Source organism: Aotus nancymaae, unplaced genomic scaffold, assembly GCF_030222135.1.
Source record: "Aotus nancymaae isolate 86718 unplaced genomic scaffold, 86718_ANA_hifiasm-v0.15.2.pri h1tg000003l, whole genome shotgun sequence".
Taxonomy (NCBI): domain Eukaryota; kingdom Metazoa; phylum Chordata; class Mammalia; order Primates; family Aotidae; genus Aotus; species Aotus nancymaae.
Window position 1 is genome coordinate 59,130,226 of NW_026988414.1, and position 27,725 is coordinate 59,157,950.

The 27,725-nt window shown below is 35.6% G+C and overlaps 1 long non-coding RNA gene across 1 annotated transcript; it reads right to left on the reverse strand.

Annotated features, from left to right (window-relative positions):
- LOC135275082 (uncharacterized) lies at nt 1-27,031 on the reverse strand. The gene is made up of 3 exons (XR_010342794.1): nt 26,985-27,031; nt 4,796-4,936; nt 1-140 (listed from the first exon to the last, which is right to left on the reverse strand). It is a non-coding gene; the product is annotated as an uncharacterized LOC135275082 (long non-coding RNA).
- Nucleotides 27,032-27,725: the final 694 nt, after the last annotated feature.

The following is a 27,725-nucleotide window of genomic DNA, read 5'->3' on the forward strand; positions in this document are numbered from 1 at the left end:
ATCAGAATAGTATGGTTGCATTGAAGAAAACCATCTGGGGATGATAGAACCATGTGTGAACCTTCGTTATCTCACCATTCTTGTTTCTCCTCTCTATCAGTCTATGCTTTCTCTCTCTGCAGCAATTTGTCAGGAGAGATCTATGACAGAGAAATAAGAATTAAAGAGGGAGAGGGAAAAATCCTAATTATTCCCTGATATTGAGATTATAGATCTGTGACTGAGATATTAGTACCTCAAATGCTCTAAAACCAAAACGGAATAAATTGGATTTTATGGGCCTGAAATTTAACTTTTCTGCTTATAGAATAAAGGAGAATAAACTCAAAGGTATATTTCTAACTCAACGGTTAGAAAAACAAATGAGGTCCCTTCCTTCCCTCCCTCCCTCCTTCCTTCCATCCATCCATCCATCCATCCATCCATCCATCCACGTATTTTAACTTAGATCCTCCCCTGTGTCAGGAATTGTAAGAGCAAATAATACTTCAGTGAACTCTAAAAACTAATCTCTGTTCTTGCTATCATAGAGCTACTTTCTAATGGGAAGAGACTAATATTAAACAAACCAATAAATAAGGTGGCATAGTGGTAAGTGCCAGGTTTAAAATCAAGCACTGTAAGCAATTAGTGCAAGTTATTACTATATTTTAGGATGATAAGAGAAGTTCTTTTTGAGGGGTTAATCTTACAACAGATACCAAAATTAAGTAATGGAGCAAGCCATGTGTATATTTGAGGGCAGAATATTATAGCTGCAGGAAAGAGTAAATCCAAAGGCCCTGAGGTGGTAATATATCTTACGTACCTGAGGAACAGCAAGGAAATGGCATAGGAAAAAGTGATGTGGTGAAAATCAAGAAGTGATCATCAGGGATTCATGTTGTATATGATTGTGATAGTTAATTTTATGTGTCAACATGATTGGGCTATGGTGTGCCCAGATATTTGGTTAAACATTATTCTGAATATGTCTATGAGGGTGTTTCTGGATGAGATGATTATTTGAATCAGTAGATTCAGTAAAGCAAATTGTCCTTCTAATGTGTCATCCAGTGTTTTGAAGGTCTGATTAGAACAAAAAAGCTGAGTGAGGGAGAATTTACTCTCTCTGCCTGACTGGTATCAAGCTGAAACAGTAGTCTTTTCCTGCCTTTGAACTTGGACTTGGACTGGAGCTTGCATTATCAACTCCTGTTTCTCCAAGATTCTCCTGATTCTCCAGCCTTCAGACTTAGACTAGAACTATAATGCCAGCTTTCTTGGGTTCCCAGCTTGCCAGCTGAAAATCTTGGGACTTTTCAGCCTCCATAACTGCATGAGCTAACTAATTCCTCACTATAAATTTGTTTATAATGTAAATATGCTATTGGTTATGTTGGTTATGTTTTCCTAGAAAATTCTAACTAATATAGATTTTAATACTGAGAGTGAAAAACAGAATTTTAAGGATGAGTTTTCTGAACTGGTTCCGGAATTTCTGGAATTGACTTTAACCTGTTTAAATTTAAAGATGTTAATAGCTCTTTCTTCAATACTGAAGAGAATAGTAGTAATCCATATGTGATTTGGCCACAGAGATATGCAAAAACACTTATAAGAAGCAGGAGCCAGGTAACCATGTATATGGTATTTTCAAACATTTTTGGAAAACTAATGAATATAATGAGATTGACTGGTTGCTCTTAATGTTGCTGGACAAAGTGGTTAAAGAAAAGAATGAGCTCAGGGATTTGAATTTGTAGCTCAAGCAAAGCATAATGACTTGAAAGTTTCTTTGTATCTCCCAAAGAGACTCTTACCTCTTATATTTGAAGGGCTGAGCTTGCTGAAAATCAAATGAAGAATCTGATCTGAGTTACAGCACAAGTTGGAATGCTTGCTAATAACATAGTGCAAGTGAAAACTAACTTGTGATTTAGACGAGGATAGGAACTCTAGAATTGGTTGGGATGTAAATATATTTAAAGATAGAGCTGTCAGGATTTGAGATGGGTTTGATTGTTAACCTAGCTGGAAAGTAAACAATGATTCTGAGACTTTTGGCGTGAGCAACTGGAATAATCTGTGTATTGACTGGCTAACCATTCTTGCTACATTTTGAGAACCCAATGTACAGTGTTGCATATGAGGATGGTTAACTCCAGTTGCTAATGTGTAGCCTGAATTCAGGCTCCGTGGTATTGGTGTAAACAATGACCTATAGAAAAGCAATCAATTTATGCAGAGTACAGTTCAAGGTAATCAGAAAAGCCTGGAAGTAATATTTTAGTATACTGAACTGGAAAAAAGTCATCTTTCATAGATTGAAATTAAGTGTTCTCTGTGGGAAATATAAAGGTTTACCCAACAGGGTCAGAGATTATGCAGGAGTTGGTGTGTGGTGACCTTTATTATAGAGAGATATGGAATGATGTGCTTGCATTGATAATGTAACCCACTCTACTCAATATGAAATAATTTCGTAGCTCATATTCTATGAATTTCTCACATGGCTTTGAAGTTCACATTTGCACAGATGTAAAATAACTTTAAAATTGCTACTTAAATGTAATTTGATATTTACCCATAAATACTTCACATATTCCTTGTTTTTGTCTTCCTTCTCTTCCTTTTCCTTAAGATGATAGCCTGGCCTCAGAGAAAGCTTAGGCATAATGAAGGAGGAGGAGGTGTGCTGCTTGCTAGTCCTTGGGCAAACCTATGAGAGCTGCTTCCATTTTCTAGGCAGTGGTGATGCCTATTACATCTCCAGTCTATGGGTGATGGCAGGTTACAACTAATCTTTGGGAGTGCTAGATTCTATTACTTTGGATTGAAGAGCCTCCCACTATCTCAGATAGAAAAGGACTTTAAGAAGAGTTAATTGTTAGTACGTGGAGATGACTGAAATCAAAAGGATCATCTGCCTAAATTGCTTTTGCAGAATTTTGCTGGAAATAAACAAAAGTCTAGAACATTATTTGTTTGAGGTATAAAACAATTCTTGGCCCCAAGCAGTGTGTGAGCAAGACATGTACTTTATCGGCCGGGCGCGGTGGCTCAAGCCTGTAATCCCAGCACTTTGGGAGGCCGAGGCAGGTGGATCACGAGGTCAAGAGATCGAGACCATCCTGGTCAACATGGTGAAACCCCGTCTCTACTAATACAAAAAACTAGCTGGCATGGTGGCGCGTGCCTGTAATCCCAGCTACTCAGGAGGCTGAGGCAGGAGAATTGCCTGAACCTAGGAGGCGGAGGTTGCAGTGAGCCGAGATCGCGCCATTGCACTCCAGCATGGGTAACAAGCGAAACTCCGTCTCAAAAAAAAAAAAAAAGACATGTACTTTATCTAAAATTGTATTGTTGTTTTATCTTCAAAGTTTAACTTTAAAATTGAATTTAAATAGCAATCATAACAATGTCAGATGGATTCACTTTTGAATGAAAAAACTTTTGAATGTTTTACTGTATTTCCATATTTTGGATGAAGAAATCCAATTAATGAATTCTATTCAAAGTACGTGATGAAATTATATAAAATTAGCCTCATATTACTGTTTAATTTTTTAGTTTTGCTAATAGAGTTAACATATTAACAGCTTTTCTTGAAATTAAAGATGTGCAATATCCATTTGTATGAATAATCACGATCTAAATGAAATTTGTACTTTGACGCATAAATACACCTTCTACTGCAGCATGTGTTAAATCACAATCTTCAGGTGCAATCATCTCTAGATAGCTAACGTTTAGAATTGCTACTGATGCCGTCTGAACCAATTTGCCTTTTTTGGTTTCTTTGTGTCCAGTGATATCAGCACAACCCCCATGGTGAATGGGAAAGTTGGAACCACATTTTATGTCAGTAACACAAATTCAGTTCTTATTGTTTTTTATAATCATGAAATTTTTAAGCGCATCGCTGCTAAAAGGGTTTAACAAAAGAAAGATAGTGTTATCAAACAAAACAATTAAGAAATAATTATAGGCTTATACTAAAAAATAAATAACAAAACCACTGTAGCAAGAATATTCAGATCAGTTTTAATATGAATCTGAGCAGGGCTGCTTACCTTCTTTTTTCAACACATATTACATGTTTGCAAATGTATACATTTCCCATAGTCCTCATTGATTTTCCCAACTGGCTGCTTGGCAGTTTCAGGCATTTCACAGGCTGATGGCACAGGCTGTCATGAAAATGCCTCATATACTAAATGCCAGGTTTGAGAAGCAGTGTTCAAGACTTTACCCAAAGAGAGAAGATTTAGGAAGTTTTCCCAAGCTGCTTGTGAATGAGCATACTTTATTTTACAAGTGAACACCCTTTGTGGTGTCTGTAAAAGGAGGACTCTATAATATTACATGTTGAAAAAATCTGGCAAAGACTTCACGCTTATTTATTTAAACTCTTTCAGGTTTAAATAAATAGATATTAGTGGAATACTCTGCTGTCTGTGCTTCTTACCACTAATACATGGCAGATGCTGGATGTACAAAGTAGAAGTTTCCAAACTCATCAGAGGTTATTAATAATACTTCATTAAAAATGAAAAATCTGGGATAAAGTTAGACTGGATGAAACTGTTGGACTTTGAACTTAAATTCAGACTCTGCCAGGCAAATGGGGAAATACCGTCACTTTAATTTATAAGGCCCCCTTGGTCTTTTTCCTTTTTAGTTCCATCTTTGTGTATTACTGTGTCCTCTTTATTAGTTATAATAGCATAAGCTATCATGTCTATGGAAAAATCGACTAAAATATATAATGGTTTGATTTTATTAGACATTAATTTTCATTTATTCAACTCACCAAGGTGAGTATTCTTCATCAGAGAGTGGTTTTTCCCCAAGCGGATGCAATGACTCAGAGACTCTTGCTCTTTTTCTTCTTGTGACTTTGTTTTCCTAAAGACCTTGTTGAGAGCTTTATCTAGCTTTGTAAGGAACATACCTGCATAGAAGGAGACACATCTGTTTTATAAAAACCTTAGTCTATGAAAGGCACATATTACTCCTGTTCACCTTTCATTAAGAACCTAGTCAACAAAACCACCTCGATATAGCATCTCATGCCAGTTAGAATAGCGATCATTAAAAAATCAGGAGACAACAGATACTGGAATGGATGTAGAGAAATAGGGATACTTTTACACTGTTGGTAGGAGTATAAATTAATTCAACCATTTTGGAAAACACTGGTAATTCCTCAAAGATGTAGAAATATAAATACCATTTGGCCTAGCAATCCCATTACAGGGTATATACCCTAAGAATTATAAATCTTTCTATTATAAAGGCACATGCCCATGTATGTTTATTGCAGCACTGTTCACAATAGCAAAGACTTCGAACAAACCCAAATGCCCATCAACGACAGACTGGATAAAGAAAATGTGGAACATATACACCATGGAATACTATGCAGCCATAAAAAAGGATGAGTTCATGTCCTTTGCAGGGACATGGATGAAACTGCAAACCATCATTCTCAGCAAACTGACACAAGAACAGAAAACTAAACACCACATGTTCTCACTCATAAGTGGATGTTGAACAATGAGAACACTTGGACACAGAGAGGGGAATATCACACACCAGGGCCTGAGGGGTGGGGGACTAGAGGAGGAATAGCAGGGGGTGGGGAGATTGGGAGGGATAGCATTAGGAGAAATACCTAATGTAGATGATGGGGCTATGGATGCAGCAAACCACCACCATGGCACATGTATACCTATGTAACAAACCTGCATGATCTGCACATGTACCCCAGAACTTAAAGCATAATCAATAAATTTTTAAAAAATTAATAAGAAATATAAAATATTCAACTTTTATAAGAAAAAAAGAACCTAGTCATATGGGCACATGTAAGTGCAAAGAAAGTTTTAAATGCAGCTAAAAAAAGGAAGATATGAATTTTTGGTAAGCACAGAAATCCTCTGCAAAAGTGATATGTTGGTCAGTTTTTGTTGTCCTCTGGTCACCAAATATAATATTTAATTTTCTTCTCAAATATAAACGCATTTATCACCTCCTAAAAAGCAACAATGCCAAATCACATGCAATGTGTACAGAATGCTTGCATCTACTTCAAAGTTGAAGATACCTTGAAGAAGCAGGATTCTGTCTATTCAATTAGGTTATGTTTCCTCAGTCTAGGTAGGTATAGTCAATCAAATACAAGTTGTTTGTGTCTGCCCTCCACAACCCAGAGTACCAATTTATAATACAAGAGCAGAGACAGAAATATTGAAAATAAACACATTAACCATATGAAATACACAGCAGTCACTTGTCTATACCAATGATATAAACCTCTTCAGCAGGCATTGTGAAGACTTTCAGCTATAGCAGGGAAAGGATTTCCTTGACTACATATAGAATGTGCTCTGTGAAAGGCACCAGTTTCTCAGAGATTCATCCTTGTTTCTACCATGAGCACACAAGTTGAAAATCAAGAGTGTGCCCAATTTAAGGGCTTACATCTTTGTATCCTATATCTTGCTCAAACACTGCTTGAGGTTCAAAGATTATTGTATAGCTCAAACGATCAAATGATGTTCTAGACCTTTATTTTTCCAATAAACTTTCCCAAAAACATTTCAGATATCTGGTTCATTTGATTTCAGCCATCTCTAGGACTCTCAAATTTCTTTCTGGGCCTAGTTCTTAACCCTGTTTTATTTCCTTGCTCCCTTCCCTGATGTCTCTCCTCTCTCCCTGAATTTATTGATGGCTACCTTGAGGCTATATAAAATAATAGGCATGGCTGACAAGGCTATATCCTTTTCTATTTGTCACAGAGGTGAGTTCCTTTGTAAAACTGAGAAATTTTAATGGGACATTGCTGCTTAAACTCCTAGTCTTATTTCCTACTCTTTGGAATTCTCAAAAGCAGTCAAATCTTGTGAGCCTCCAAATTTCTGGACTTTCTATTTTTCTTTATTTCCCTTTGAAGGCCAGAAATTCCTTGCTTGAGTTCATCTCTTTCTTTTAATACCTTGTTTTATAAGCATCAAGAAGCCAAAAGAAGACACTAAAATTTGTTTCTTTCCAATAGCTTTCCTAAAATTAGAGGCTCAAAAGGCACATAGCCTGTTTTCCTAAAATGTTAGACGGTATTTTAACATATATATTGCCACTGCATAACATGAGATCTCTAGCTTTCTGGTGAAATATGTCATTGATTGCTCCTCAGTACCATATATTTAAGTTTTTTTCAGAGCAATATCTTACTTTACACATTCCCATACTAGTTATATTGGGCTAAATTAAAATAACAAATAAACACAAAAATATATATGGTATCAAACATCACAGAAATATATTTCTCACTTATAACAGCTCAAAGCAGGCATTCTGATTAGCTAGCCTTCTTTCCTATTCATTAATTTGGAGATGCAGATTTCATTTTCTCTTGTAGATCTATCAGTCCTAAAGTCTTGTCATCAAGGAGAATGATATCCTGAAAGACTACAACCTCTACTTAAAATCTTTGAGGAGGAAATAGCACAGGTTATATATAATCACATTTCATTGACCAGTTCCACTCAATGGAACTGACTGGTTACCGACATTAATGGTTACCAACATTAACACCAAGAATAACCGAAAAATAAGATTTACTTTGTGAGCAAAAAGAAAGAAAAATGAATCCTGAGAGCAGCCCACAGTCTTGCCCTTTTCCTGCATTCTCTGTGCTCCAGCTACACTGATCTCCCTCCATTTTTTTGGCAGTGACATATTCCTTCTGTAATGGGGATTTTTCCTCTCTCTTTCCTCTACCCAAAATGTTTCTCCTACCACCTTTATGCTTATATTATCTCTCAGCTCTATGATCTTTTTTGTCTTTTCTTAAGGCAGTATTCTCTGTCAGGTCAATTCCTGTACCTATGTCCACAGAAGCAAGGATAGTTACTGCTGTGATACTCATCACAACTGCTATCACAAAGCTCTGTTCTATTACTGCTCATCACTTTAACATCATCACCTAGCATAATGTCTGGAATATCATTGGCTATTAATTTAGAGCAAATAAATGAATTAATGAGTGCATGCTCTTCCAAAAGCTTACTTCTTAGGCGAAGTGGCTGAAATTATACTCACATACTAGTTTCAGCACCATTAATGACATAGGAAGCCAGACTAGGTATATGTAGAAAGGGGAAAAATGTTTCTGAGATTTGCTTTTCTGTGCACAAAATTGTAAAGATTTTATTAAAGGATTTGTAGCTAAATATAGACTGGAAAATAAACGCAGCTAATACTTTGTTACCTGATAATTAAAGACAGGGAAAATAAAGCAAAACCAGAAATATTTTAAAAGACATTGCTCATTATTTTTAGTAATTTTGTCCACTATTGGCTTTTCTTAATCTGGCTCAATAGAAACATTATTGGTTTGCATATGTGTTTTGATAATTTTCTTTCTAACATGAAGAAGGTCAACACTATGCAAAACGCCTGGGAAATGCTTTCATTTCAATACACAATTTATACACAATGATGAGAGAATAGCTGTATCACTTATAATTCAGTACTAGAGTGACTGGAATTCCAGATAAAATTTCTGTTAAGTCAGGGTTATGTGTCAATACAGTAGACCACTGCAACTTTAATTACTAACATTGTGCTATAGGTGGACAATATTAGACTAATTGCATACTATTTCTGTCTGGAGTATCATTTATTTAACACTTTTGGATTCTATATTCTCACCAACTCCTCCCCAGTTGTCATAGCAAGTGGGGGATTGCTCTGGCAATGAATCTGGAGTCTGTAATTTTTTTTACCCATGATAGAATGTATTAAGGACTTATGTAATACAGAGTCTTTAAATTGATGTGAGCAGGTACCTCTTAGCTTTTTCTAGTAAATTGTATTTATTGAAAACTGCAACTGTTAATCATGGCTATAAGGATATTTAAAAAAATTCTAAAACCAAAGTACTTAGAAATTAAAAATTAACTTCAGAATATACACTTAATTAATGCAACTTCATTCATTCATTTAAGAAATATTTATTTTGCCAGGCTCTGTTCTGTGTAAACAGCACAGAAGTATATCCCTGTTCCTTTGGGGTTAGCATTAATCATATATTTTTTCCACTCTTACATGTGATACCATGTTTATTGAATACTACTAGAGGCCAGGCACTATATTAAGTGCTTGGATGGGGAAGATTAAGAGGACATGCTCCCTGGCATCAAAGAGCACACAGGCTAGTGTGTGGAATACTATGTTAGCATTTACTGAGGCAATATGTATTAAAATAAGGTTGGAGGATTATCTAAATAATTGAAGTCATTTTATTTTTTGGCATAAAGACTTAGCCAAAAATTATTTCTGATGAATGGTATTTCTATTTCTATGTATTTAAAAATAGTCTTATTTTTAAATAAGTGATGTATGTACATGAATAAGATATATGGAAAACAGAAAATGTCAGAATGAATTTAGGACAATATTTCAGCACTTGGAAAGTTACTGGCAGCATAGCAATGACATTTGAAATGAATATCTATGCAAACTTAAATATATATTATTTAATGCCAACCAGTGCTGATACCTGTAAGCTATACTTTATGTTTCTGGTTCTTATTACATTGCACCTAGGTCTACTTATTACTGTAAGACTTCTATTTTGGCCTGCTGTAAAACAGGAGATCAAAACACTAACAGAACTTCTCTTGAATGTGCAGAAAAGTGAGAGTGTGTTCTTTTCTTCTCAGGAAATTATCAGAAATATATCTATATGTTTCTTTCAGAATAACTATTTCATTCCCTGTTCATTATTTCTAAGAAATTCTGGCCCCTGTGAGTCTTTGAGGCTGTACAAGGCTTTACATCTCCAGATAAAGGAAATCAAGGTATAATTTAAATCCTATATAGCTGCCTACATTTGCAAAATAATGCATCTAAATTCAGAATCAGCAAATAGATTGTGGCAGAATAAACATACTATTGTCCTTAAAGGAAGAAAACATTTAAAAATAATTATATAATTGTGTACTCAATATGGGTAACTAAATTATTAGAATACCCTGTGAAGCTCAGGGAAAAGATATTCTATAAATCTCAAAGAAAATAAATAGCAGCATTTTCCAAAAGCAGATAAGTACATTATTATCACTCTGGATATATATGCAAGCTTCCCATGTCATTTAATTCACTGTAATGTAGGTGTCCTGTTGCAGGCTTACCAATCTTATCTTTATCATACCATTTTGTTCCTTCTCAGGTCTTGATGGTCAGCTTTAGCATTCATTTCATGGGTTTCAGAAATGGTTCAGAAATGCAGGTGAAACACCTTATCTTCAAACCTTTCAGCGTTTAATCAACTTCTCTTGAAATTCATCCTTACATTGTAGGTTTATCAGATGCCATTGTTTAGTATAGTGAATTTGATACTACATTTAACATTCATCAGGCATCTTTTTTTTTTTTTTTTTTTTGAAGCATTCCCTAGTAAGGAGAGAATAGATTGCAGCCTGCTGATATGACTTTTCTTTCTACATGCTCTGTCAGAGCAACTGTATAAAGAGAATGTAGCAGGGGGCAAAGTTCTTTTCCTGGAGTACAAAACGATAATGCACGTAATCATGCCCTTTCCACCCATATGACTCTATGGGATATTCAGAAACTGGGGAGCTGCAGCACCTGCCAGCCCTTTTGCCTCTGGGTTCCAGCCTGAACTGCGTGGTACATAAGGCCATTGCATCAGCCCCTTACTCATCAGTAGTCTCCTCATTTTCACTCAGAACACCAATTGGCATAAATAGCCTGAGGACTCTGAAGAACTCTCTTCCTTTTGGACACTTGGAGACTGAGTTCATTAACTGCTCCCCAGGGGAAAGGGCAGTTCTCAGCTGTAAAGGCAGTGTCTAATTCGAGATTGAAAAGTATTGTATTGTAAACTAAAACTAAAATCTTAACCCCTATCCCGCCCCCTACCATGTGGTAGGGAACTTAAAACTAAGTTCCTTGTGGCGAAAGGGACCTCAGGAAAAAAAAACAAAACTGAGTTGGTGAAAGGATGGGAGGTCAGGACATGCTTTGTTATATGGCACACCTTTCATGGTTTACACACAATTGACCAGCATTAATGTTAACCTAGGGATCATAAGACCAACAGAACAGACTCTGTTTCAATCAGATACCCAATTACAAGCAAGACCAAAGGCCATGTCAGGCAGGGTTTAGTCTGACATGGGTACACTTAAAAAAAAAACTACGTCGTAACTATGCTATAAAGCTTTTCTTTTTCTCTAGGCTAAACAAGCACTGGCCTCCAGATAAGCATGTTAAGTAATATTAAAATGATTTTCAGGTCATCTACTGCCAAACACTGAACTCCAGCCCCTTTTTCACCAGCCATAACTACAGCTATAATTGGACAAGAGACTGATTTCAATAACTTTCTCCTGTCAAGAAGGACCCTCCACCAAGGACTGATTCTGGCCTGTTTACAGAAGTTGCATATTTCATATGCCTTTGAGTCCTGAGAAAAACTTTTGACGTATAAGGCCTAACTGTAATGCATTTAAATGTTAAGTCTCCACCCAAAAAGGAACATGGGTTGTCTGTAACACATGTGTTTATTCAATACGCATGTGTTAGGACCATCTTCATGAGTATGGAAGTAAGAAGAAATCTCTGTGATATGCTCCTCTTGTGACCTGTTGAAAGTGTGTGTTTAGCCAACCTTTTCAGCGTAAAGCTTCTACCCCAACCCCCACTACTTTGCAGTGCCTGTCTTTGGTCTTTGTAAGAAGGCACCTTTCCCAGCTTGCAGGATGGCAGTCACCTTAAAGGTTGTAACCTTTTATAAGACATAAAGTCTTCTCTCCTTTTATAAATTTATAAGTTGTGCTGTGCTTTTTTTTTTTTCCAGTTAAGAGTATAAATGAGCCACAGATAGCTTCTGTACCTTGGCCCCTAGGTTATTTCTTCACTGCAGGCTGAGACTCCCTTAGCTCAAAAGCCTACTGGCTCCAAACTCAAATTTTTACACATCAGATTATTTTAAATATGGCCCAAACAAGCACATTTTTAATCATTCAGTCTGCTTGTCTTGCACACTCCATAAAGCCTCACATGACAGCTATTACCTAATGATAAGATAGGGCTTAGCAGTTATAGCTTCTCTGGTCCAGAGACTTCCTACCATCCTTCTAAGCCACATCACCTAGACATCTCAGCCCTTTCTTTATCCACTACTCCTCTGAGAGTTTCCTTGCTCTCTACCCCATGAGGGTAGCAACACCCCCACCTCCCCTACACCCCCAAACCACCACACCATAACCTCTTCAATTCCCCTACCTGAAAACTGGTCAAAGCAACCTTGTGGTCATATCTTTTTCCTAGATCAGCCATCAAATCCCTGAACCCCCTAAAAAGTCATCTGCTACAAAGACAGTTAAAATGTCCCTTCAAATAAGCTTTTCATGTCAGAGGCTTGAAATTGTGATTTCTGCAAGAATACATCAAAACAAAACACTAAACTAGGAGAAAAAAGGTTGCAATCACCAGGTAATGACCTAGAGGAATTGATGGCAGGTATATGTGAAACATACCCTGTATTCTACTAGAAATGAGAATGTTTTAGTGAGGCTGAAGTTTGTGCCACACAGGATGAAGTCAAAAAGAATAAAAATGAATTAGCTACAGATAATTTGTAACTACGAAAGAGCTTCTGGTAGAGTCTGTATTATAAAGGGTGGCCCAAGAGGACTATCAAGTCATAAGCCTGGCATCCTAGACCATAAGAATTTTTATTTTGTGAGTAGGGGTTCTTATTGTTGGATCTGTGTAACAGGGATTTTTGGCACAGGCTTCATGGGGAGGGCTTCATAAACGACTTGATTTTGAGTGCAAAGATATGTAACAATGTGTGAAGTGCATGTGGCAGCATCTGCTGGCAGTCTTTTAAAGTCTATCCTACCACTCTACCTTAGATGTTTTTTCCCAGCCTTTCTTGCAATAGATGCGGTCACACAATTAAGTTCCAGCCAATGAGACTTGAATAGAAGTAAGAAGAAATCTCTGTGATGTGCCTTTAAAAGAATAGGGAAATATTCTTTTTCAATCCTTTCTTCTTTCCTGCTGGCTAGAATATACACAAAATGACAAGAGCTCCAGCTCTTCCTGATATGATGAGCAGCCTTGGAAATGGAAGCCTTGCGCAGTAAGCCATAAGATAAAACTGGCTCATAAGAATGGCAAGGTACCCCTAGACTGCCTATCTCCAAATTATTACATGAAAGGGAAACAATCTTCTATCTTTTTTAAGTTCTAGATTTTGTTTTATCCTAGCCTATTTCTCAGTGATGCAGTATATTTTTTATGGTGATGGTTTCCACATTTTTAAATTCTTTTTTCAAAAAGGCCTTTGATACTGAAATATTTACTAACTGCTCTTTGAGAAGAATGTGTAAATCCTATTGGGATAGAGGATGGTAAGAAAATGAAAATTAAATTACTTGGCAAGTCTTCTTTGGGATTTAGTAGAATCCTGATCATTTGACAGTATTGAATGAAAGTTAGGCTAACCCATTAGAACTAGTGACTTGTCATGCTTCATTCAGATTTCAGAAATGGCTGTTGTTCACATCTATTATGAACCAAGGATGTGACATGTCAGTCATTTTCTTTATAAGCTTCGATTTAATATCATCCAAAGTTAAAAGAAGAAAGTATACAGTTATTTGCTTTGGGCAAAATTTAATGAAAAGAGGCCATTGAATCTAAGTGGCAGAGGAAACAATTGTAAAAATCTTGGCAGTTGGAAGTGCATAGGGGTCCTGAGGAAAATGAAAAACTTTGTCAAATTGTAAAATACTCATTTTAGAGATACTAATTTTAGAGTGGGAACAACTAGTAAGGAAAGGGGACATGGATCAGTATATAGTGTAACCTCTGTTTTCTTTAGCTAGTGTTTCTTCTTTGGTCTTATTTTTTAAATGTAGCTCTAATTAATTATTGACGGTATTGAGGGTATGCTCATAGTATTTTGAGTGCTAGCCTTACCGTTTAACTTATTTTTAAAAAGTTATTCTACTCTTGAGTGTAACTTTATAACATTTGGAAAATCAATATTTTTTCCTGAAAGAGCAGTTATAATTTTATAATAAATAGCAATAAAAAATCATATTGACTGAAAAAATAGTCATATAAACTATTGAAAACAAATATAAAATACTTTGATTAGTGTATAGTATAAATAAATATATATATGTCCTTTATAAATATTCACTATTATTATTAGCTGTAAAATGCCTTTTTTAGTAGGAAACATATATTTTTACTTCTGGTTACACCTCTAGTGGCAGATACCTAGAGAGAATATCACATTTCAATGTTTAGAAATTTTGAGATATAAAAATAAGAATAGGCTATTTGTATAGAAAAATTATTAGCTAATAGAAAAACATTTAAACATGAAAAGTATACTTACAACCTCTCTGTCAACAAATTATCAAAACCCACAAGGCAATTTTCTTGCCTAAAACTTCAGTAGTGAATACCTTATTTAAAAAAAAAAACATACAAGTAAAGTGTAGAAAAACAAACCAGAATATCCCATTCCATTATAACAACTTGCTACGCTCTGAATGTTTATGTCCCCACAGAATTCATAAATTGATATCCTAACCCCAAGTGATGGCATTAGGATGTGGGGTTTGGGGGAGGTAATTAAGCCATGCAGACAGAACCCTCATGATTAGCATCCTTATAAAACAGGGGCTGAGGCTCCGTATACTTTCTTTGTCGCTTCTTCCATGTGACGTTACAGTAAAAAGATGGCCATCTATGTACTAGAAAGGGGCCCTAACCAGATTTAAGATTTGTCAGCCTCTTGGTCTTAGATTTCTCAGACTCCCGAACTCTGAGAAATAAATTTCTATTTTTTTTAAACCATTGAGTTTATTATATTTTGTTACAACTGAATGAATGTACTAGACACCACTATTAGCAATTTCATATAAATAATATATAATGTATACTATCAAATGAAATATGCAATTATTTTGTAAGCTATATTAGTATTATTACTATGTTTTTCCCAGTAAATAATGTATCTTAATCATCGTTCATTACTTTTTAACAGCATTATTTTTAGAAATTGCCACTCATATGTACATGTTATAATTTTCTAAATGAACTTCTTGAATCAGTCATTTAGATTGCTTGCAACTTTTTTTCCGTAAACACAATGCTGTATCATCTTGCAGTAAATATTTATGCAAACCTTGATTTGTCTAGTACAAATTCCTAGAAAGCTGATATATATACACACTTATGAGCTGTACATACTAAAAAATTTTGCAGCAGATATCTGGTGTCAGTTTTTGCCGCTCTTAACATTGTATGAAATTGTCAATTTTTTTAATACATTGCCTAATCATGGATAAGAATTTTCCTTTTTTCTCTCCTTTCTTTCCATCATATATTCTTTTCTACCTTCTATCCCTCAGTGTTCCTGTTCTTCCTTTGTCTCCCTACCTCTTTCTTTCTCCTCTTCCTTTCCTTTTTCCTTTTCTTCTTCCATTTTGCCAAATCAGTAATGAAAAAGGAGGCACATTACTTTTTTTAGTTTTACTTAAATTACAAATGAGTTTGAACCCTCATCACATTCATTATTTACATTTTTTCTTTTGTAAATTGTTTTATCAATTATATTGATATATTCATTTTATTAAAACCTCTTTAAATATTAAAATGTTGACCATTGCCTGATGAGAATGTAAAATTTTTATGTCTAAAACTCTTTTTTAAAATAAAGTCTACCAGTCCCACCCAAAGATTTTGTAGATGCCCATTGTATTTCCTTGGGTATTTTTATTTTTACTTACATTTAAGTGTACATTTTCTATAATAATTTGAAATGCTACCCTTTCTCATAGTTTTAATTCTTACATTAACAAGATTTGTTTTCAGGATCTTTTGTTCTTTCTCTCTTTCTTGGTTTATCTGCCTGTCTTTTCCTGTACTTGTTCCCCACTTTAAAAATTACAACATTTTTTGTAATCCCAGCACTTTGGGAGGCCGAGGCGGGTGGATCACGAGGTCAAGAGATCGAGACCATCCTGGTCAACATGGTGAAACCCCGTCTCTACTAATACAAAAAAATTAGCTGGGCATGGTGGCGCGTGCCTGTAATCCCAGCTACTCAGGAAGCTGAGGCAGGAGAATTGCCTGAACCCAGGAGGCGGAGGTTGCGGTGAGCCGAGATCGCGCCATTGCACTCCAGCCTGGGTAACGAGAGCGAAACTCCGTCTCAAAAAAAAAAAAAAAAAAAAAAAAAAAAAAAAAAAAAAAAAACAACATTTTTATAGTATGTTTTAATACTTTCAGAATTAGTTACACATCTGCCCCTTATCTTAGTCATTCAGACATATTTATTATAATACACAATTTTAAAATTATGTCAATACCAAGAATATAAAGTTAAAAATTAAATTGGTTCAAATTATCACATAACAGAAATATTAGTACTCTGTGTTTATAGACAAACAATGAACCTAAAGCTCTTTTATAATTTCAAGCACTTAAATGGTTAAATATTGTATATATTAGAAAGGGTACTAGAATCTTGTGAACGTTCTTCTCCTGTGTGCGCATTATGAAAATGAAAGCAGAAAATTTATACTGGACATTGAAATGTGTCTATTAATAGAGTATAGATTAATATGCCAAGGATGATTTCTTACTGAGTTTTAGGTAGACATTAATGATAATTTATGATGCAGTTACTAGAGCAGAAAAAATAAATGAATCATTACACTCAGTATATGTCACAAAATGTTGTCAGCTATAATGCAACCATTTAAATAGATGAGACTAAATTAAAGTCAGCAGTCAACCTTTTGGTGACTTAAACCTTTTATTGCTCTAACTTTCCAAAAAATGCACCATTTCTCTTTAGCACAGTTTTCATTACTGAAACAAAAAGTCTACATTAAACATATAGGAGAGAGCCCTTTAGAAGTTTTGTTTATAAAAAAACCTCTCAGAAAACAGATTTTTTTCTCTAATATTCACCATGTTTAAATTAAAAATTCTTTATTAAACTGTTAATTGTAGTTGTTTTCAATCCTTAATATAATCCTACTATTTAAGTAAATAATTGAATTTTTTTTCAAATTAAATAGTTAGGAGAAATAATATTACAAGAGCTACAAATTTTTGTGTGAATTTTAAAATAAATGTTACAGGTAATTTCTTTGCATTATATTCCAGCTTGATGAATATAATAACACCGTTGATGACAGTGTATGTATAATACATTGATTATTTTATATGGGTCATAATATGTTTAGTCAGTTCATGGAAAAGACAATCACTATTTAAAACAAGAAAGAGCAATGACAAGCAGAGGAAGAAAAAATATATACATTAGCAATGAAGATTAGTTTCAAAGGATGAGAAAATAAGTGAAGGTAAATCTATAACAAAAAGCTGATGCCATATTATGTACATTCACTCAGACTCCTAGTGTTGACTGCTACCATCTTTCTCTCTGCACAAAAAATACTTATTTATTATTATTCCATTTGAGTTATATTAGTTGGAAAAACATGCTGAGAGTTTTGGTTTGTGGTGTTCATTCTGGTACTGTTCATTTACTATTTGTTTACTCTCAGTTGAAATGGTTTGAAAGAAGCTGGATTAATAGCCCTATAAACAGTGCTCTATGTCATTATGCTGTTATATTAGTTTAGTTCAGTTTTGTTGTTTTGAAATAGGTTGTTGGGTGGAAGACCTGAATAGATGTTACAAAGATTCTGACCACAGTGTGGGGATCTCACTATTTTCTCACCCAAGAGTACACTAGATATGAGAGAATGTATGTTTTCTTTTTCTTAGTGTTTTCTCTTATTAAATATAACTAGGCATTCTCCAGCAGGCAAAATGACCCTTCCTTAGCCCTCTGGAAAATAATTCTCTGCATGTCTACAGTAATGTATTTTGTCTTTTACTGGACCCTCTCTTCTTACTGCGGCTTTTCCTTTTTTCTCTTACTTTGTGCAAGTCATTTTTTGCTCAGCTCATTTCTAGTTTTTATTTTCTGAATTTCTGTGAACTAATATTTACTTGTTAAGTCAGTTTTCCCAGTTCTGAATAATTTTATTTCCTAGGGAAATTTTACTGTTACTATTCATCCCCATATCATAAACACACTGAAATATACCCACATTTCACATTAAACTTAATTGACATGTAACTACTAAAGACTTTAGTTATTATATATTACAGAGATTTAATCCATCTTTTATTAAGTTTCATTTCACATTTTTGTTTTTGCATTTGGAGCTAACATTTTCCAAATGTTTTTGTAGGCCTTGGCAAAGCTCACAGACCTTAAGCATAGTATCTAACATAAAATGGACGGGAATTTCATAGTTAATGGCCCCTGCTTCTTCTAAATTGTGGTATTTCCTCCTGAAACAGCAATCACTTCAGTCTATTTACCCTATTCTGATTCACACTTACTCAGCCTATTGGTGAAGGAGAAACACTCTACCTTAAATAGTTCAAAATGGCTGAACCTATGACACATGACACTAGACAGATATAATTGGCAAATTGTGCCATATATTCACATTTCAGGGGAGCTGGACACTGTAGAACATGTGGAACTACACAGGATTGCACTCAGGAACAAAGTGAGGCACTATCAGAGGAAGGATTTGTAGTGACAACAGAGTGGGATGACTTTTGGTTTCCTTAGGAGCACGTGATTGGCTTGTGTGTATATTTTGTGTCTGGCAGGAAGATGAAACCCATTAGATTGAGGATGAGCTGGGATGTACAATGTCTGGCTTCTAGGACAATTATAAGGTAGGAAGCCTTTCTTTGTGGGAAAATATCTAGTGAGAGGAGAACTCATGTCTAGGCCTTTTGGGTCCTGTGACAGTCACAGATGTCAGATAATCACATGGAATTTGAGGCCTTAAAAAGCATAACCACCTTCCAGATCTTCCAGTTTCCTCTCTCCTTCCAATCCTTTGTGTTCAGAGCACTGTGATGATAGGCTCATAATTAGGTGGTCAGTTCTGAAGTTACTGTTCACGTTAGCACGACATCATTTTTTCCTTCTAAATGATTTAAAATATGCTGTCCCAAAGAGAAAATTGCTAAGCAAGGATCATGAAAATATTGAAATTTGATATTTCATGATTTTAATTAGTATGATGTATTGCAAAAGCTAGGGTCACACTCTTGTCATTACTGCGTCTTCTTTTTTTCTGGTTTATGTTTTCATATACATTTGTGTATAATTTTATGTCTCAGGTAGAAAGCTGTAGGTATTGGATTTTAAAATTAATTCTGCTTAAACACAGATTTTGGCTATTATTGATATTTCAAACACTAATTTTTAAATATTAGTAATATGTTAATTTTCTATAATTAAAATATTTTAGGCAAAAAGGAAAAAAAATTTATTAGAGGATACTGAGGGGCAAATGTTATGATAATTTTTAGTATTACTCCAAATATCAAAAGTGTTACTGTTTCCCTTTGCCTCCCAAAGGTTGAATTGTTAAAGTGAGCTGGACAGCAGCAAGAAGTAACCTACTTTTTAGTGTCTATCATGAACAATGGAATTCAACCTCTACTTGGAATACATCAAAAACTTAAAGGGTCTGCTCTTGATCAAACTGATGAATGATATTAAACACTTTCAGTTTCTTATGTAGAATGAGGACTGCCCAGGGGGTACTGTGTGATTAGAATAAATGCTGTCTATGGACTGATACAGTCCTGTGGCCCCTGAAACACTAGGTATGACACCTGGGTTATGAAAAGGTTGTGGGGAAGGGTCCCAGGGGAGGGAATGTGGTGTCCTGGATTTACTGTGCTCGGTGAGTGGGATCAGGAGAATGGCTCTTGACCAACTGTTAAGCAAATGCTTTAATATTTTAATTACTAACATGGGTGTTGCAGAGGCTGATGTCTGCAACTGTAACTGAAGAATAAGGAGAGCCTAGCCTGAATCTTAGGATTTGCATAGCAAGATATTTTCTTTCTATCTTGTAATCAGTATGAACTGAACAGAAGTGGTTTATGCATCTACCTTTGGGGGTCTTAAATTATGCCATTTAAAATTCTCATCACATCCATTCTTTACCAATATTTAAAAGTTATCAAAGGGGCACTTTTTGACTAGTTTAATCAGCCGTTTTCCAGAATGGTTGTTGTTTTAAATCATAGAGTTGTGATGTATTTTTCAAATGCAGCATTATTGTGACAGTGTTTTCTGATGTAAAGACCTATTTAAAGACATAGTAAATGAGATGGCATAATGAATATATAGAATTATAAACTTTAATATTTTAAATGCATCAAAAATATGCCATAGCAAAATGATCTAAAAATTTAAAATTTTGTTAATAATGTGCTAGCAGAGAGATCTTCCTAACCAAATCTGCAGAGTTTTGGAGTAAACCCCAGAAAATATGTAGGCTAGTTTTTGGATTTTGAATTTTGAAACTTTACACAAACTAGCAAGTTTTCTATAAACCAAGCTGGAATTATTGTAAGAAGGTGTGACCTCCTTGAGAGAGTATGCCATTTGAAGCCATTACAATATAATCCAGAATCTGTTTCAGCAATCAACACTGCCTAAGATCAGGATTTCTTCACTATTCATGTAACTATTAATAGCCAGGAATTGAGTCTTATCAAGAGGAATCAAAAAGAGATCATTCTGAACTTGGCAGTATTTATATCTTGGCTATTTGCCCAGGATCAATGTTAATTCTGGTGGTGAAGTGACTATAATTACTGATAGCAGTGCACCCTGATAATTGTTTGAATAATTGTTTACCGAAAGGTACATCTAACAAGTGACAAGGACAGTATGATTTATTCTTCTAGATTTTATTATTTTATGAAAATGTCTCATGTGTGCTACCCTCACAAAGAGACTAGGCTTTTTGAAAACACTTTCCAATGTCTTCATGAATCAGTCGGCAGGTTGAGTCAGACAAATTGAGACAAATAAAATCATTTAAAATTTTGGAAAAATAAAAGTAATCACCTGAAATAGATTTTTTGAAAAAACCTATATATTCTTGTCAATGAACCTTGAATCTTATAGTGATCTAAATCCATATGGGGGAAATTCTGGGAAACTTACATCTTTTTCTACCAAAGAAGTAGAGACTGGTTCATTATACAATCTTACTTGCATACAGTGCTCCTATACTGAAACAATGTCATTTTCAATTCATTGTCGCCCACATCCAAAATATAACATTATTTAAACCATGATATATTAAATAATTGAGGCACCTATATAGCACCTCATTTAAAGAAATATGGCCATGCTGTATATAAAAATGCTAGTTATTTTGACCATCTGGTGATAGGTGAATCCTCACTCCATTTTGGAGAATATTTTCTGCTTCACTAAACTACTCACTGACCCAGAAAAAAACAGCTTCATAACAACCCATAATGTTTTCCCAAGTTAGGAAACATGCATTGAAAAGCAGTGCTAAGAAAATCATTATGGAGTAAGTCTGAACAAGCTATTTTCCGAGCACTGCAGGTCTGTTATGGAGGTGTGACATAACAAATCCAATTTTGACAAAAAAAGCATATGGTTAAGGTTTTATAGGATCTCTGCTTTGAAAGATTTTCTTCTAGTCCCTTATATTTTTAAGTCTCTCTAGCTAGATAAATTATTTATTTTTTGCTTTTTTGTTCCTTTCAGTTTATTATTCTGGTTCTTCTTGTATATTTGTGTTTCAAAAATTCTCTAGAATCCAACAGCACATAAAAGCTTGTTTCTGTTGTTGGTTATTTTTTTGTGGGCCAATAAAATAGTTTTCTCATTATTTCTTATAAAACTTGTATGTAGGTCAAAGCTAAATTTGCACACCCTGCTGCAATATTCCAACTGTGGCATTTCTTTTAGTGCTCAGATGACTAATAACACCTTGGAAATTATGAATGACGGGATGTGAATAGTGGAATCAACCCATTACTTGGCTTGGGGGAACAGATTTGCAAGAACAAAGGTTACAGTACATCTACTGTTATTTTCCTTGGGGCTGAAAATGAAACCTAAAATTAGCTTTCACTGTGACAATTCAGTGTCTAAGCAAGGTGGAAGAGAACAATGTCCTCCTAATTGTGATCTTTGTAATTTTAAATGCTGTAATTTTAGAGCTCTTTGAAAAACACTGGAGTCCCACTGAAAGTAAAGGACTGAGAGAGAGTGTGTGTGTGTGCACACGTGTAGGCACTCACGTACATGCACAAATTAGCCTAGGAAGATCATTATAATGATTTATGTTTATATAAAGTATATTAGCTGACTTTCTATGGATAGATAATATTATACAGGATACTTTAATTAAATGTCCATTGTTTCATTGGGTACTGCATCAATTTATGGTACTGTCTTTTGAGACTTATTTGAACTTGTAATTGACTCACAAAGAGAGAAGGTAGAAAAATTAAAGTTCAAATTTAAGTGACAATAGGCAGAAAAGAAATTTTGCATATGTTACGTGATCGCAAAAATATTACCCTAAACCCAGTTTATGTAATTGATAGAGACAGAATCTAAAGATTAGGCATCTTATTGGCTTTATATAACTAACTCAGGATGGCTAAACACATCTCAGAAAGCAAAATGAACTGGTTTGTGGAATGACGGGGTAGGTGGGAACATAGATGTTAAGTGGAGGCACAGGTCAGAGTATCTGAATGCTTGGAGAAGTGTGAGGGTTTATAATACTAAGAGTAACAGCACCTTAAGGAAATATCTAGTGCCATATTTCAGTGCATAAATGTTTCTCCAATAACTCAATATAATTATATCAAACAAAGGTCCAAAGGTGCCAATTCCATAATGGCAATGAATGCCATAAACAATTAGAAATACATTGGTCTCATTCCCTAGTAATGATCATGTAAAAATCTTTTAGTTTACTATAGAAATCCTTAATATCATTAAGGATGACATTAATCCTTAATGTTAATATCAATTCTTAATGTCTTTAAGGACAGAAGTTACGAAATTCTTATCCATATTAATAATACATTTATAACAATAAATACATAAATTATATATGGGATTTTGAAATATAAAAATAGAAGTAGTGGCAAAAAGATTACATGCCACTTATATTTACTAACCCCAAAATTAGTGGACTTCTTGTCAGCCTGCTTTCAAAGTGTTTTGAGTTGTTTCAATACATAAAAACCAAATGGAAACAATAACATCACATTCATTATATAAGCTCTTATCCTTATGATTAAGAATGGAAAATCAAAATTTTTAGATTAACTATAGAATGAAATTAGAATCATGCTGGATATATATATAGTGTCAGGATAGGGAGGATTGCATGTTGTCCACTAAAATCCATTCTAACCTTCTTCCAGAGAGTAATGGAATTTTTCTGGATATACCTGTCAGCTTCCTTAGCAGCCAGCTGTGGCCTTGTAACTACGTTTTTAAGAAAGTGAGCAGAAGTCATGTGTGTAAATTCCATATCACTTGCTTAAAGGGAAAATTTTACCTTCAACTTATGTTCTTTCCCCTTTCATTGGTTAAAATGCAGAAAATTGCTGAGTCAGCCGTGAAAATCTTTTGGGGACTAAGATTAACAAGATGGAAGGAGTCTATGAACCCATCCACTTACTTCCAGAGAGAGAACGAGTTATATTTTGGTAGAGCCATAGAATGTCGAAAAGTTTTGTTAAGTTAGCTAACCCCATACCAAAATACATGTGTGCTTGTGCATTGTGTATCTTCATAAAATAACTATGACTATTTTCCCTTCCTTGTTAGAGCTGCCATATTTTAACTCTAACTCCAACTCCTTTCTTACTGTTGGTCCCCTGGGCAAGGTGATGGCACAGTTTTCTAGAACTATATAAATGTTCATGGGTTCTGTAGGAACTCCTTCATGTAAAAAGTGTATCAATTTTTTTTCCACTCTTTCCCAAGCCTCTAATTTTAGTGTGGAAGTGAGCTTTTACAAGTCTATTTTGGAAAAGGAGGAGATAGGTAAATCATTAGTTATCAACATAACAATTTTTTTATAGCTAAGACAAAGCAGAATATTTCAAAACTCTGTACTTTTCTTTGGAGGACAAAGGCATATTTGTGATATCTGCTGTCTATAATACTCAGTGCCTCATATGGTTCACCTGACTTCTGTGGGAGTATATTAGCATTTAAAAATCTAACTCCAACTCCTATCTTGGGTCTCTAATTTTCCCTTTATTTGTCTACTCCTTTCAACTCACTAGTGGATCATACAACTCTATTTGAAAATCCTATTTGATTAAATTATGAAATCCTCAGCACAGTCACTGGAAAAGGGCTCTAAAATAAATTTATGGATAAATGCTCTAAAATATATTCATAAATAAGAAATAAACCATTGACTGCCAGATGATTTTCTAAGTCCTTTACATATGTTATTTTATTAAAGCTTCCCTTTAACCAAAGGGTAGTTATGATCATTCTTGTTTCGAGATTAAGGACACTGATACTCAAAAAGTTAAATAATGTGCCCATTTCACAAAATGAGAAAGTAACAAAGTCAGAATGAAAATTTAGATTTCTTAATTCAAGCTAATGTTTATTCTGCTCTTCTAATGGCCTTAAACGCTCCTCCCTCTCCCTACCTCCTTCCAGCCTTCCCCCCACCCACCCCATACAATCTCATACTAGAAACAGAGTCAGAGCTCAGGGACATGTGGAAGACAGTAGCATAGAGTTGCACTTGCTCATCTCCCTTGCTTTCCTCTGCATCAGCCTGAGGTACCTCCAGAGAACTCAGATCGCTGTCTGAGGGAATGTATTCTCTTCCCGGGTCCACAAGGGGACATAGTTTCAAATGCAAGAACTTCCCAGCACCATACCCCCACCCACGTCTCCATCCTGGAGACTAGAGGTCTTTGTTTAACCTTCGTGTGGGCAGGAAAATAATCGAAGATCAATCACTCCAGCAGAAGTTTAAAGGAACTCCTTTCACAGGACAGAAAATTTGAATAGGGCGGGAATTAGTCCCAGGTTAAAAGTCCCCTTCTCCCACATCCGGATGGACTCCATTTCTGGATCCCCTTCCACGATATCATGGAAACTGCTCTCTCCCTGTCTATTTCTTTCTCCTTTTTCTCCCCCTGCCTAATAAATCACTTTCTGCAAAACTCTTTGGGGTCCAATATTTACTTAATTGCTCACCGTGCCCAGTGGGGTCCTCTCTCCCATTCTTGGGTGAGTGAGGGACTGAGAGCCTGGAAGAACACATCCTAGCAGGGGAGCTGAGCCTCCCCCATGCCCTGGAACCCAGTTTCATGTCTACTTGGAATATGTTAAAACTCATTGTACAATAGCATACTGCCTCTCAAAATGAAGCGAATGGAAAGTAACAATCACCATATGCTTACTAATTGCCAGATGTGCATGGTTTAAGTCATGTTATTCTCAATAAAGATGTATTTTCTGTGATGCTGAGACCCTGGAATGCTAAAATGTCACCTTGCCAACCACATGCATCTACCCACAACATTTCTGTAGTGGGTGAATGCCCAAGAAATCACAGATGATTTGACAACAATTTTTTTTCCTAACAATGGTGCAAAATCAACATGCATTCATTAGAAACCATCCCTGAAATTTTGAGTTTTGATCTTTTCCTGGGCTTGTAACATGCAGCAAGATACTCTCTTTTAATGCTGAGCAGTGCAGTTAGCCATGGCTCCCAGTCATCCGCGCAATCAAGAGAGTAAACAAATGATACTCTACAATGTACTGTGTTGTCAGGTGGTTTTGTCCAAATGTAGGCTAATGGAAGTGTTCTGAGGCTATTTACTGTAGGCTGTGCTAAACTATGATATGCTATGATGTACGGCAAGCTGGGTGTGTAAAATGCCTTCTTGACTCACCATAATCTCCAATTAGGAAAAGTTTATTGACAAACCTGACGGAAAATTGAGAATCATTTGTATCCTGACACTAAAATAGCACTGAGAAACTAATAAGTAGTTGGCATATGAGTAATTGAGCTCTTTATTATTTTATATATCACTGTCTCAAAACTCTCTGAATGCAGGACTTGCTAGTAAAAAGTTCAAATCCTAAGAAACTTTCCTACTTGCCTCGTTTAGTTCCCAGTCTGCATTTTAGGACTTTCATGCTCACATCTACTTAAGAAGAGAGGTGACTGAGCATAAAAGTCTCTGAATCAAATCACCCATTCAGAAGCATGGAATGGATGGGAAGCTGAAAGGATAGCTTTCTCTAAGATGAGGGAGTGTAAAATGTTGAGGAAGAGTGACCTCCTCCTCCTAATGAAATGTGACTCTCAGTAGATGTACTGGGTTTTGAATCATGAGACCCATACTTTCTTTTCCCATGAGCCAAAGCAGCATTGATTTAAAATAGATGTAGAATCGTCCTGTGTTCCCAACTGTCACTGCATGAAGCAGGCTTCACTAATTGCCTTATGCTTCCCTATCATCTTTTACCATGAACAGAAGCATGCATTTCTGGGTCCTTTCTGTTTGAAGATCCCCACCCCCACCACCGCCAGCTTCATTTAACAGAGCAAAGAAGGTGTGCTAAACATACATGCAAGATTACTAACAGGAATAATCTGACTATTCTGAGGCTGCTGACACAGCTTTCACCAATGAAGCAATCTGTTTAGTCACTTCTCCTATGAGAACTGATAAGAACAGTTAAACTTTCACTTACGCTCATGTTGTGCCTAGAAATGACCTGATTAAAGGACTCTCAGCATGAGGTATGTATAGGTGGTCCCCAAAAGCTGCTTTCAAAATCTCTATGCTTAAAAAAAAGTCTTGTTTCCTTAGAAAACTCCTAGACACCTGTGCTTCTATGGAAACTTTTGGAATAGACCCATACAGAGAAATTCCGAAAATAAAATAAGAAAAGAAAAGAGAAAGAAAAAAAGTGGAAAACCTGTAAAACACCTGGTTTTGGCAGATTTTTCTCTCACCAGAGGCGGCAGGTTTCAGTGCCATCTGTTAGGCAGCCATGTTCTGCTCGTCCTTCTCTGGGTACATTCCCCTGTGGGCTGCACAGGATCCGGCTGGCAGCAGATTGCAGCCGACCCCAGCCCTGGAGCCTCCCTGGGATTTGTAGCCCTGCAGCCTGCCGGGCGGAGGTTATCCCTCCAATGCGGTCCGTCTGCAGGCTCTCCTTTTGACCTTCCCAAATGGTATTTAAAGCAGCAGTTAGAATGACTCTCCAGTGCCCAGGCTATTTCAAATCTTTTAAATGTTTGAATACATTGCTTTAACATGTTGACCTTTCTCTGTACCCAGTGAATCTAGGCCAAAAAACAAATAAATAAACGACTTTGGCTTGTAACCTAAGCAGAAATTGCCATCTTAGTACTCTTCCTAGGGCTCCTGCATATCCCTGTCTTTCAGCTGCCAACGTATCATAGGAAAACAGCCTGTCATTGAAATGCACAGCTGTGTATTCCTTCACACAATGGTTTCTGTTTCCTTTGTGTTCAATGATAATTCCAAACATCTACTGAATTACAACGAAAGTATTCTGTTTCATACAAGTATGTTTTCTGCTTAAGCGATTACTAATATAGTTTGTTTGTTTGTTTATTTATTTATTTATTTATTTTGAGACAGAGTCTCACACTGTCGCCAAGGCTGTAGTGCAGTGGTGTGATCTCAGCTCACTGCAACCTTTGCCTCCTGGATTCAAGTGATTCTCC